The sequence below is a fragment of the Bos indicus genome, chromosome 11 (assembly GCF_029378745.1).
Source record: "Bos indicus isolate NIAB-ARS_2022 breed Sahiwal x Tharparkar chromosome 11, NIAB-ARS_B.indTharparkar_mat_pri_1.0, whole genome shotgun sequence".
NCBI lineage: Eukaryota > Metazoa > Chordata > Mammalia > Artiodactyla > Bovidae > Bos > Bos indicus.
The window spans coordinates 8,645,889-8,656,158 of NC_091770.1; the positions used below are offsets into that span (position 1 = coordinate 8,645,889).

Here is a 10,270-nt window from a genome sequence, read left to right on the forward strand (position 1 = left end):
GTATTCTTGCCTGGAGAATCCTATGGAGAGAGGAGCCCTGTGGGCTACAGTCCATGGGGTTGCAAAGAGTCAGACACAACAGCGATTAAACAACAACAATGTGTATAGAGGCAGAAAATACTACTGCAGCATGTTATATTCTTTTCAAACATGTAGTAATCTGAGTGTTTGTGTCCACTCCATTTGTGTAGAGATATCATAATAAATATACCTGATGTCTGAGTTAGGAGTTACATGAGATGCTACCTAACCCTGAAAGAATTTTCACAGTGGTGTAAACTTGTAGGAGAAAAATAAAATGGAAAGGGTAATGCGCCCAGGGCCATAAATTTTCTGGTAACCCCTAATAGTATCTTTTTGTGGACATGGCTGTTGAATCTTTTAGATGATCATGAAATCTCTAATGCTAAAATCAATAAATATATTTCTGAGTTAATTCCAATAGAATGGACAAAATTCAATCAGCTGTCCAAATACTTTTCACTAAATTCTAACTCTTGGGATTAACTCTGTACCCATTTCAGAGAATGGGAAAATGAGGTACCTAAAATGAGAAAACTCCTCTGAAATTTCACTGTAAGTTAAATATATGGTGGGAATGGAAATGAACCAATCTCTCACCTCTTCTCTTTTTTTTTTTTTTTTTTTTGTCTGTCTGCTTGTTTTAGTTGAGTAATGAAGACATTGAGATAAGAAGTGATACAGAAACAGACATATGCGCCACAGAAAAACCACAATCCAAGCTCATGTTGAAACATGTGTTCCCAGATTGGACTTTGGAAATAAGTACCACCAAACCTCTCCATGTTAATTCTTCAAATTAAATGAGGGTAGTGTAACTATGGGGCTTCCCAAGTGGCTCAGCAGTAAAGAATCCGCCTGTAATGCAGGAGACAAGTTCAATGCAGTTCAATCCCTGAGACGGGAAGACTCCCTAAAGTAGTAAATGGTAACCCACTTCAGTATGCTTGCTTGGAGAATTCCTTGGACAGTGGAACCTGGTAGGCTACAGTCCACAGAGTCGCAGAGAGTCAGGCACAACTGAGCATGCGTGCATCGCACCTGTATATCACAATCTCCAATTCTGCCTTCTTGGATGAAGCACCTATGGTACACCAAGTGTGGAGCTTTGCAGATGTAAGAACAGCAGCCTTGAACAGAGGAAAGAAGAGGAGGAGGCCACCAAGGCTGGGTCCTGCGTCTTGTTTGATGCTTCCTTTTTGTTCACAGCCATCGGTGAGCTGGGGTATCAGACCCCATAGGAGGTTGCCTGTCTCTCTGCTTTCTCAGAGCTTGAATTGAACCCTGGTCTGATTGACTCCAAAGCAAGACTCATTCACAGCCTGAGCTGGCCAGTGGGGAAAGGGATAATCAAGGCTCAAGTCCAGATGCCCCAGTAGCATGCTGCAGGCACTGGCAAAGAAGCAATGCCACTGTACTGACTAAAGGAGACCACCCCTCATCCCGAATATTCTTTTAAAACCAAGGATGAGCTGCCATATGAGATATTACCTGACCAGCTCCTATTGAGTCCTGAGCGATCTGACTTTTCATCAAGTATTTTGTCCTGAACTCTAGAGAGTTAAGTATTTTGTGCCCATTTCACAGATTTGAGAAATGAAATTCATAAAGTAAAATATTTCTCCAAGGCTAGGATGAATGAATTGCACAGCTGGAAATGAGAGAAAAGCCAGGGGCACTTCCCCTGGTGGTGGTGGTGGGCCTCAGTCTTCCCTGGTCGCCGTGTTTGATTCCCAAAGAGCCTTTGTAAGTTTGTGTGCTATGATCCTCTCAGTGACATTTGAAAGTGAGAAGAACCAACTGTGATACACACACACAAACTCCTTCAAAATATCTTGGGCGCACTCTTTTTTAAAGCAGAACTCCATGTGAGTGATAGCCAATTATTTGGAGGAACTCAAGAGCCTCTTGATGAAAGTGAAAGTGGAGAGTGAAAAAGTTGGCTTAAAGCTCAACATTCAGAAAATGAAGATCATGGCACCTGGTCCCACCACTTCATGGGAAATAGATGGGGAAACAGTGGAAACAGTGGCAGACTTTATTTTTCTGGGCTCCAAAATCACTACAGATGGTGACTGCAGCCATGAAATTAAAAGACGCTTACTCCTTGGAAGGAAAGGTATGACCAACCTAGATAGCATATTCAAAAGCAGAGACATTAGTTTGCCAACAAAGGTCCGTCTAGTCAAGGCTATGGTTTTTCCTGTGGTCATGTATGGATGTGAGAGTTGGACTGTGAAGAAGGCTGAGCGCCAAAGAATTGATGCTTTTGAACTGTGATGTTGGAGAAGACTCTTGAGAGTCCCTTGGACTGCAAGGAGATCCAACCAGTCCATTCTGAAGGAGATCAGCCCTGGGATTTCTTTGGAATGAATGATGCTAAAGCTGAAACTCCAGTACTTTGGCCACCTCATGCGAAGAGTTGACTCATTGGAAAAGACTCTGATGCTGGGAGGGATTGGGGGCAGGAGGAGAAGGGGACGACAGAGGATGAGATGGCTGGATGGCATCACTGACTCAATGGACGTGAGTCTCAGTGAACTCCGGGAGTTGGTGATGGACAGGGAGGCCTGGCGTGCTGACACAACTGAGTGACTGATCTGATCTGATCTGATTGGGTGCCAGGCAATGTTTTGCACTTGATGTATATGAACTGCTCAAAACCACCTTATAAAGTATGCATTATTGTTTTCAGGGCTTCCCAGATGGCTTAGTGGGTAAAGAATCTACCTGCAATAAAGGAGACACAGGCTCAACCTCTGGGTTGGAAAGATCCCCTGAAGGAGGGAAGGGCAACCCACTCCAGTATTCTTGCCTGGAGAACCCCATGGACAGAGGAGTCTTCCACGATACAGTCCATGGGGTTGCAAAGAATCAGACACAACTGAGTGACTGAGCACACAGGCATACACACAGCATTGCTTTCATCCCCATTTTATGAATGAGGAATCTGAACCACGAGGACTAGGTGACTCACTCCAGGCCGTGCAGCTGGAGAATGGAGCCAGGATCTGAACCCAGGATGGGCTTCATGAGCCTGGACCACTGAGCCACTCTGCTTCCTGCGAAAGCAATGGTGGTTGGTTAGAGTGAGACCCATCCCAGACCATGGCAGCAAGAAACTAGGAAATACTGATTAAAACCCTATGGTAAATGGACTCAACTAGTTATCCCTTTCTTCAAAATACTTTTGCTGGGGACCATTCTTTCCTCTTTATTGAATTTGTTACAATGCTGTTTCAGCTCTATGTTTTGGTTTTTTGGGCCACAAGGCATGTGAGATCTTAGCTCCCCGACCAGGGATCGAACCAGCATCCCCTGCAATGGAAGGGGGAGTCTTATCCTCTAGACCACCAGGGAAGACTCTATTTATTCTTTTTAATACAACCTATTTGGATGCTTTTGTTTTCTCTTGATTTTCATTTCATTTCATTATTTCATACACAGATTTCAAATTAACAACAAATTTTGTTGCCTACCCTCAGACTGAAATACAATAACGTATAGACTTAGATTCAGCAACATCCATGCTTATATATATTGATACTTAATACTTCTTTATTGTAGCTAAATTAATAATGTAACTTTTTTATGTCAATATGCCAATTCATATGAAAGATACTTGCAAAAAAATTATTCTTGAAGCACTTTAGGAAGAGATATGAAAGGAATAATAAAATAGAGGAATAAATAAAATTATTTGGGATGAAGTTATAAATTATAGTAAGGGCTTCCCTGGTGGCTCAGACGGTAAAGAATCTGCCTGCAGTGCAGGAGACCAAGGTTCAATCCCTGAGTTAAGAAGATCCCTTAAAGAGGGGAATGGCAACGTACTTCAGTATTCTTGCCTGGGAAATCCCATGGACAGAGGAGCCTGGTGGGCTACAGTGCATGGGGTCGCAGAGTTGGACAAGACTGAGCAACTAACACTTAACTATAAACTTTAGTACTGGCTCAAAATCCTTGAGAAAGGAACTTCTCCATGTCTAGGTGATCTCTGAATTTCCCTTGCTGCTCTGTCTCATTTCTCTGTGCTGTTCTGTTTTCTCACTTGACTCTGGGAGATGGTCCAGGTCTCTGGCAGTTTGCACAGCATGTCACACCATTCTTCCTCCTTGACCCCAAGGAGGAACCACAGTCCTGACCTCTTTCTCACCTGGCCCCTCATAAATGGGTGTAGAAAACTCCACCCTTGCCCTCAGGAGCTGCAAGTCATTCCAGATCCAGTGCCAGCTGCTCCTTGGGAACCTTCCAAACCCAGAGCACAGGGTTAGTTCACATGTGACTGGGATAAAGGTTTGTGATGGGAGCTTATGCCTTTTAATACATGCTAACTGAGTCACCACTGTGGACCCAGCCCTGCATTCCCTGACTAACCCTGGAGCGAGGGTAGAAACCCCACGTTCTTGCTGAACACTGCTTGAGAGACCCTAGTCAGCCGGAGGCGCCCCGAAGGTCCCTGTGAAGATTCACATTCTCAAAATGCTCCCAGGAGCCCTGAGCTGCCTCAAAGGCACTTTGCTTTCTCACACAATGATGCTCTCCCAAGAAGTAGAGACAGAGTTGAAGCGTGGGCTGCAGGAGTGTCAGTAGGGAGATGCATCGGGACCAAGTGGGACTGGTCCATGTCCAGAGTGGGACTGGACAGAGGGGAACACCAGGCTTCAGTGCCAACAATGTCCCAGCAGACTCAAGGGGCTCTAGGGCCAGCATGGCCCTTCCAAGTCACTCCAGTGTGGAGCAAGGAGGTCAGGCCCTTAAAACCCCACATCAGGGGTGTGCTCGTGTATGCGTGCTCAGCTGTGTCAGACTCTTTGCAACCCCATGGACTATAGCCTGTCAAGCTCTTCTGTCCATGGGATTCTCCAGGCAAGAATACTGGAGTAGTCTGCCATTTTCTCCTCCAGTGGATCTTCCTGACCCAGGAATAGAACCTGCATCTCCTTCCCTGGCAGGTGGATTCTTTACCATCTAAGCCCCCTTTATTTTTTGTTAACTTATTCTACAGGCTCTTCTCCACAGAGGAGTCAAAGTGATCTTCCTTTTTTAAAAATTTGAAGTACAGTTGATATACAGTATTACATAAGTTCAGCTTCCCTGGTGGCTCAGGGGTAAAGAATCCACCTGGGATGCAAGAGATTTGAGTTCAATCCCTAGGTTGGGAAGATCCCTTGGAAAAGAAAATGGCAATCCACTCCAGTATTCTTGCTTGGAAAATTCCATGGACCAAGGAGCCTAGCGAGCTACAGTCAGAGGGGTCTCAAAAGAGTCAGATATGACTTAGTGACTAAACAACAGCAGCAGCATTATGTAAGTTACAGGTGTACAATACAGTGATTCACAATTTTAAGGAAGATCAGGTTGAGCTTCTTCTAAGCTGAACCTCCTCCGCTTGGGATGTGGCCCCTCGGCCTTGATTCCTGGCCAACAAGCCCCTCACATCTGAAGACTGATCATGGCTCAGCCCTCACCTTCTACCCACTCCTCTCATCTCGGCTGCTTTGCCCTTTTCATTGTCATGCAGACCCTCTTCCTATGCTGTGGTTCAGGCCTCTGCTTTTGCTGGGACTTCTGTTTCCTTTGCTTGCCCCCTAGAATTGTCACATCTCCATTAAGATGCCAGATTCTTGGGGAGTCCCCTGCAACACCCTGATTCAGAAGGGCTCCTCACCTTTCCAGACTCTTTCTGTCTCTCTGAAGCCAGTATTCATTCCCGGTAAGGAGTGTGTGTGTGTGTGTGTGAGCACATGTTGTTTTGCTCACCACTATATCTAAGCTCCTAGAACAGTTCCTGGCCTAGAGGAGCATTGAATAAATATTTGTTGAGTGAGGACGTAAATGAAGAGATCAATGAGCAAATAGAAGCACGCCAAAAAGTTATGGATAATGGAGTTACCGAAATTTTCAAGGAGAGGATCAGAGTCAATCTCAGCTAAAAGAAAACCCTCCAATAAATGGAAATAAAAATGTTTATTCTACTGAGTTATGATCAGAAGGAGAGGATTTATATCTCAGTTCATTTACAAGCACCATATTATAAATTCCTTGAGGCCACAAACCAGGTTTCATTTCAGTTTTATTCCCCCAAAGCCCCTAGCATAGGTGCATGGTACTGTAAATGAATGAGTTGCCCCCTAAATGAATGTTGAACTCAATTAATTTAGCATATCAGTATACTCTGTCATTAAAACAAAGCCTTCGGTCACCTGAAGCCTTCATGAATGCAGAAGGTTGGCCCATTTCAAGTATCGTTATGTTTTTTCTTGATCATCTTTAATAGTGTTAGACTAGCACACCAATTTTCCTAAAAAATGCCTGTAGATGTCGAGTTAGGGAAAAACATTAAATATTGCATTGCTATTTGAGAGAATTTGCTAACTTTCATAGGAATGAAAGGCTCATTCACTGGGGCTCAGAAGGACTAGCCCATGAACAGCGTTTATGGGGTGGGCTCTGTGCTTGGCCCCGCCATGGGCAAAGGTGCTGTCTTAATGATCCAGAGGAATGCTCGGGACACACGTGGCTGTTGGAGGGAGCTGGTGTGGGGGCTTTGGCTGGGTTCCTTTATTTTAGCTTGGTAAACCAAGCCTGGAGTAGGAAACAGCAACCCACTCCAATATTCTTGCCTGGGAAATCCCAAGGACAGAGGATCCTGGTGGGTGTGACAGAGGAGCCAGTGACAGTCCATTAGGTCACAAAGAGTCTGACCCTACTGAGCAACTGAGCACAGCAAACCAGCTACTCTGCCTGCTAATGAAAAATTGGTACGATGTATTTTGAAGCAAGTAAGGGACTGACCGTGACGCTCCCCTTGCAGCAAACATACATCCCTATGAACACTGGGAGAAGCAAGGCTGAGCATCCCTTCACCACAACTTTCGAGAACCTCAGCAACAACAACCAGCCAATCAACAATAGGTCCAGCTGAAAAGCCATGAGAAACCCAGATATGGCATTACAAAGCAGAGACATTACTCTGCCGGTTTTCCCAGTAGTCATGTATGGATGTGAGAGTTGGACCATAAAGAAAGCTGAGTACCGAAGAATTGATGCTTTTGAACTGTGGTGTTGGAGAAGACTCTTGAGAGTCTCTTGGACTGCAAGGAGATCAAACTAGTCAATCCTAAAGGAAGTCAGCCCTGAACATTCACCTGAAGGACTGGTGCTGAAGCTGAAACTCTAATACTTTGGCGACCTGATGTGGAGAGCTGACTTATTGGAAAAGACCTCGATGCTGGGAAAGACTGAGGGCAGGAAGAGAATGGGGCAGCAGAGGATGAGATAGTTGGACGGCATCACTGATTCAATGGACATGCTTCTGCTGCTGCTAAGTCACTTCAGTCATGTCCAACTCTTTGTGACCCCATAGACGGCAGCCCACCAGGCTCCCCCTGTCCCTGGGATTCTCCAGGCAAGAACACTGGAGTGGGTTGCCATTTCCTTCTCCAATGCGTGAAAGTAAAAAGTGAAAGTGAAGTTGCTCAGTCGTGTCCAACTCTTAGTGACCCCATGCACTGCAGCCTACCAGGCTCCTTCATCCATGGGATTTGCCAAGCAAGAGTACTGGAGTGGGGTGCCATTGCCTTCCCTGAAATGTCCATGAGTTTGAGCAAACTCTAGGAGATAGTGAAGGACAGAGAAGCTTGGCATGCTGCAGTCCCTGGGGTCGAAAATAGCAGGACACAACTTAGCAACTAAACAATAAAACAACAGCTCAGTAGAGAAATGCCAGCATGGACCATCATACTGATATTGTAAGCAGTCCAGCCACATTCAAACCTGAGCCCAGTCTTCCCGGTCAAGGCCAAATCTCCAATCACAGACACCATGGAGGAAATAAGAAGCTGAGGGAGACAGACGGGAAGAAGAGCCCAAGAGACCAGAGACCCAAGGGACACACAGGAGGCAGCAGTGGGCCCTGTGTGCCCTGTCTCTTTGCAGTCATGAACCATGTTTAAGCAGACACTGCATTTTTCCCATTATCTCTGTTTTTCTCATAATGAAAATAACCCAAGCTTTTCAAAAAAAAAAAAAAAATTTAACCAAGACACTCATACCTGCAAAAGTCAAATAAAACCACTCATAATCCTACCACAAGCAGACCAGCATTATTCATCTTTTATGTGAATGTTACACATATATTTTTCTCCATATAATGTAGTTCACATCTACTAACTAATAACTGACTGTCAACCGTCTGAGAATTCTGCAGCTCTACCGCATGCCTGAAAGACGTGCTATCAACTGTATTTAGCATTTCTGTCTACTCCTTGGTCCATTCATCCAGTGAATATTTTTTAAGTACCTACTATGTTCCAAGAAGTAGTCTGCAAGCTCCTGATGCAAACTAAGAGACACCATCATTGTTTTCAAGCAGGTCAAAAGGAGAAAAGAAAGTCATTACAGTTCCATGAATTATAATTTAGTGAGTAGGAGCATCTTACCTAGTTAGAGACTGAGAAGTTCCAGAGATGTGATAAATGAACTCCGTATTGGTGAGTAGGAGGCAGCTAATAGGGAAGGAGTGAGGGGGAGGGGACCAGGAGAGGAAGCATTTGAGGAGTAGTCAGGAGGTCAGAAGAGCTGACACCCAGGAGGGGAGACGAGAAGAGAGGATGGGTGGTGCTCAGTGGGTGTGGGATTCAGGAGGGTTCTGCTGAGGCTGAGCTGGCATTTATTAAAGCTACTCCAAGAATAGCAAAAGCATGAACGGGGGCAAGTAGAAGCATGGACAGGAGGGAAAGTTAACTTGAGCCCAGATGATAGGATCCGAAACAGAGGAAGCAACTGGGAGCCTTGGGGAGAGGAGGAGGTGGCGGTGGGGCTGGAGAAGGGTCCATGTTGGGAGGAAGGCAGCGTGTGGGACAGAGAAGACAGGGGCCAGCCTCCTTGGGGAAAGGGCTAATGAGGGCTGAGGTGTCTGGGTAGCAACTGCTCCGTGGAGAGCTAGACAGCAAAGCAGGAAAGAGGAGCTAGACCTCAGTCACAGCAAGCAAACTCTACAGCAGGGATCTCTGTAAAAGTTGGAGCTGGGTGGCTTGGAGGTATTTGCAGCAGAATTGGAGACAAGCTGGACACCAGGCACATGGTGGCCAGACTTTTCTCCCCACCCTTGACCCCTTCTCCTCTTCTTCCACCTGCAGAAAAATGACCGCACATGTGCTGTTCCCAAGATGACCTGTATGTCACTCTTCACATTTCACCTAAATCCATCAAAGGAACTCTGTTTCTTCTCTCTGTGTGTATGTGTGTGTGTGAGAGAGAAAAAAAGCTAGCTTCTCCGTTCCTTATTGCTGCCAGTTCTTACCTAGATTTCCTAAGGAACAATCTTTTTTCTACTTTCTCATTATCTGTTTCTCTTATTGTCTGTACAGGACTCCAACTCCTTTTCCTGGAAAGAGACTTGCTGTGAGGTGTCTATAACGGGGCGCTGGGGTTGGAGAGGATGTTTAAAAGAATAATTAGAAATAATGCAATTAGATAGTCACATCAGAAGCTACACACACACACTCACATACACTCACACATACACTCACATTCACACAAACATTCACACACACACACATATTTGAGTCTACGACCTCATCTTTTAAAACTAAACCTATATTTCCTCAAGCATTAGCATTTTAGGTCAAACCTTTACAAGGATTTCTTCGTTAATTTCGTCACCTTATGATTTTTCTACTTGGTTTAATTAACCAGCATGGCAACTGTACTGATATTTGGCTTATTACCGTATGGAGCTTTTCAGCCATGCAGGTGCAGTGGATTAAACAGACTTTTATAGGTTAGATCTGAAACATAAACACGATTTGTAATACATTTCTTTTCAAAAGTGTATACTAAGCTCCCCAGCAGCATACTTCAAATTAGCCTGTAGAAGTTACCTGCTCATAATTTGAAGTTTCCTGAATAGACATAGATACTGATGTATGTAAATATGTCTAGATAGAACTCTGGATGCACGATATAATTGTGTTGTAGCTAAGATAATGTTCCACAGCAGGGTAAATTAGCACATTCGTGAATTATCCATATGTTTAACATCAGTTGCAAAGATCTAATCATTAGTTGAAGAAAAACTTACACTCCATCAGAAAAAAAATTTCTCTATAAACACTGACGCAGTTAGATTCCTGGAGTGAATGGCAACGTCAGTCGAAGTATAACAGGCTTGTGAATTCCAAACACACTTGCATTTGAGGATGGCCACTTGTCAACAACAGGCTTCCCTGGTGGTTAAGACAGT

The 10,270-nt window shown here is 44.6% G+C and overlaps 1 long non-coding RNA gene across 1 annotated transcript in view; it reads left to right on the forward strand.

Annotated features, from left to right (window-relative positions):
• LOC139185720 (uncharacterized) overlaps positions 1-8,060 on the forward strand; it is a 72,373-nt gene extending 64,313 nt beyond the window's left edge. The window contains exon 2 of the long non-coding RNA XR_011569199.1: positions 669-8,060. This is a non-coding gene — a long non-coding RNA (uncharacterized lncRNA). The remainder of the gene's footprint in view (positions 1-668) is intronic.
• The last annotated feature ends 2,210 nt before the right edge of the window (positions 8,061-10,270 follow it).